Source organism: Bidens hawaiensis, unplaced genomic scaffold, assembly GCF_021521415.1.
Source record: "Bidens hawaiensis isolate Kalapana, Puna unplaced genomic scaffold, B.hawaiensis_p1.1 tig00046688_1, whole genome shotgun sequence".
Classification (NCBI taxonomy): Eukaryota; Viridiplantae; Streptophyta; class Magnoliopsida; order Asterales; family Asteraceae; genus Bidens; species Bidens hawaiensis.
Genome location: NW_027498326.1, coordinates 82,412 through 86,081, shown reverse-complemented (window position 1 = coordinate 86,081; position 3,670 = coordinate 82,412). Strand labels below are relative to the sequence as shown.

At 33.1% G+C, this 3,670-nt stretch overlaps 1 pseudogene; it reads right to left on the bottom strand.

Annotated features, from left to right (window-relative positions):
- Nucleotides 1-210: 210 nt before the first annotated feature.
- LOC143596545 (VQ motif-containing protein 4 pseudogene) lies at nucleotides 211-740 on the bottom strand (annotated as a pseudogene).
- Nucleotides 741-3,670: the final 2,930 nt, after the last annotated feature.

Here is a 3,670-nt window from a genome sequence, read left to right as displayed (position 1 = left end):
GTTGTACATTGTGCATTAAACTTGTACATGTTCATGGTTGGTCAATTTCCACCTTTGTTCTTCTATCTCATCATTCTTACCCCTTAATCCATTTGACCAAATTCATATACAAAATTCAACTAAATAATAACCGTTACGTTAAAAATCAAACAAATACTCATTATTATTATTATTATTATTATTATTATTAGCTATTACTACCAATTCAATTCAAGAAGAACCTGAAAGCCTAGGTGACGTCACCGGGAACAACGGCAAGAGCCGGGGCTCCGAATCCCTATTGGGAGTACCCGCGGGCGACGGGTGCAAATAATACCCCCTTTGCGCAATCGCCTTATCTTCAGCTGCGACATCTAAGCCACCGGGTGACCGGGCAATAAAAAGATCCGGTACGAGAGGTGTCACCGGACTTATTACCAGCGCCGGAAAGTTGAGAATCCCGGGTGAGAGAATGTCCGGCGTTCCGGATGTAAACCCGGGTGTTAATGGGCTGATCTTGAAATTATTCTTCATGCTGTTTCTGCGTTCGTATAACTTGGATGGTTTCTTGGTGGGGTTTTTGATTGGTGGGATTGGGTTTGTGGTCGGGTTGGAGGATCCGGTTAGCATTTGGACGACCTTTTTGAAGGAGGTGGTGTCGGCTTGGACGAAGGTGGTTGGGTATGGGTCGGGTCTGGGGATGGGGGTGTGTGGTGGAGATGGGTGGTGGTGGGTTTTGGGTGAATGAGACTCCATTTGATTTTAGACTTGAGTGAGAGTGAGTGTGTCTGTGTGAATAATAATAATAATAATAAGTGAAAGAAGATAGAATGAAGGAGGAGATGAAACAAGGAAGGTTGGTTTGGCGTTTTGCATAGTTTTGGTTTGGTAGGAAATGTTTTGGTGGGACTTGGATCTATTCTTTTTAATATCTTCACTCGCTTCGTAGGAGAGTGGACTACACACTTAACTTTGACTAGCTCTTCTTCAACATGTTTATGGGAAATTCATTTGGGTCATATAAATCGTATATATTATATGTAGATCACCCTGGTTAGAGTCGGTTTTAGGAGAAATTGATTTGGGTCATAAACGCATTTTAATGAAAATATTCAAACCTTATACAAATTGATTTGGATTGGTTTGAAATCAGCTGTTCGCTTACCCACCTCTTCATTGTAATTAGATATTTTGTTAGTATATAAATGAGTAAAAATGATTATCACAAAACCTAGTTGGGTTTACAAAATTACAAAGACTTGGAACAAGTTTGAGGAGAACCAAATCGGGTTACAGATCATTTTCGGTGATGAGAGGGGGTTGCGAACGATTTGGCTCAAAATAGCGTTAGAAGTGGCACCAGGTTGGTATATGAGCTGATTTGGAAACCCAAACTGGATTTTTGTACACTTCTCTTTATGTTGAACGGGTCGTGTACACGGTTGGTGGTTGTGTTAGGGAGATGAACCCAATCATGACATGAATATTTATAGGTTTGACTAAAACACGACTTGTTTAACCAGGAATTATTTAAATTCTTTTTTGCATATTATTTATATAAGATTATAGTTTTATAATAAAATAAACTAGATGTTTTCACGGCGCGTTGCGCCGTGGTTGTAAGGTTGTTACATCATAACCGATTGAATTGTTATTTGATTGTAAGTGTTTTGAGATAATTGTGAGATCAAGCTATAAGTCAACCGTAACCAAATAAAAAATATTGTCAATAATAAGAACCTTTCTTTCTCGTTTGTTCGTTGGAATCTCGGCGAAATCGAAACATAAAAATATATTGGGATTTCAAATGCGAAACCTAAAACTATATTATAAATGGCAGAAGCCCAAAATAATGTTATAATACACTTGGTATACACCGATAAGACAACAAACTGTAGGGACCTAATATGTGAACATATACATTCAGCTAGACTAAATATACACAAAGAAAACTACTACTGTAGCATCTCGGTTTCCAATTATATATAGTATTATATATAGGATAATACAAACGTGTATAAATCAAATTACATTTTAGTTACAAAAAGTATTATATCAATTGTTATGCTATTTTTTTAAGTTTGACATAAAGTACCTAAAAAAAATAGCATATGATGTAAACCACATTTTTATAATATGATTTAAAATAACAATTGGGTTGAACGGATCTAGCCCATTAAACCTATTGTGTTGACTCATACATGAATGTTTAGCTAAAAGTGTTCACGAATTTAACACAAAACAGTCCTAAACTCGAACACAAACATATGAATCTCACGAACACAAACAAATGAATCTCATATTATGTTCGTGTTGTATAACAAATTCATACCCTACCCGTACTTATCCCAAAAAAGGTAGATAGTGAATGTCTTTTTCATAATTATGGTTATACAATAAACAAATATGTAAATGTAGAATGCTTAAAAGTTATCTATCTAGTATTTTTTAACAATAAATATCAAGTTCCGATCGATAATCAAACACGAACTAAACAAATAACCCTCGTTTATATTAATCAGAAAATATAACTCAGAAAACTTATTACAACTCTCAAACCCTAACTCGGTTACATATCATGTTTTCTTCTATATAAACTCTAACTCAGTTGTATCGCACATTTGTTCTTTAATGTCTAGTCATATATCGGTTTATATATAATAGCCCTAACTTGATAGTCAAGGCATTACCTATTTTAAATTACAATGTAATTAGGAACGATGTTGTAAAAGTAGGTCTCCAAGGCCGGGTACTCCACGAGTACTCGCTACAAGGTATAGCGCCGAGGAGACTTTCTTTAACTTCGCCATATAACTAGGAATCGATCAAATGTGGTCAACCCTCAGCCAGAATCATATATAGTCGATCAACTTGGACCGATTTTGACTTAAAAATAAAACATAATTCATAATTTCTATAATATTAAAATAATAATATCACTTCTTTTAATTAATGATTAGCACATTTTAGAATAATTTAGTATTTAAAAATGTTTTTCTTTTATTTATGTTGATATTCACTTATTTTGTTATAAATATTAGTATACTTATTATATTTGACATATATATAATATCTAAAAGTTAATTTTCTTTATATTTACCATGTCCGAGTACACCCAACTCCCTAGTCGGTCGCCTAGGGTCCGCGTAGCGACTTTTTCAACCATGATTAGGGAACATATTGTAATAAGGAAACATAATCAACTATGACATAGTTGTCAATATTGGTCTCTCAAGTTCACTGACATATGGCTTGAAGTCTGAAATTGCATCCAACAAAATTGTTGTCTTAATCTACTTATCTACCTATTCTAATGAAGTAAAATAATTGTGTACACTTGTCGTCTTTTGGTTAATTCTCATAATTTTTTCCTCCAAAACTAAGATGTTAAGTGGCTCTAATATATGCAATAGATTAATAATAATTCACTTTACATTTATATTATATCTATATATTTTTATAAAAATAAATATAAACATATTATTATACTATATATTCCAAAATATTTGGTGAAATCCAAAAACAGCAACAAACCATATTTATAAAATATTTAAAAGAATATAATATCATATGTTATCATTAACATGTTATACTATGTATATTGTAGAAGATTGTAAAGAAAAACAAAACTCGAATATGTTTTCATTTTACAATGTAGTTTTTTTATTATTAAATTATAAACGCGTGCTTA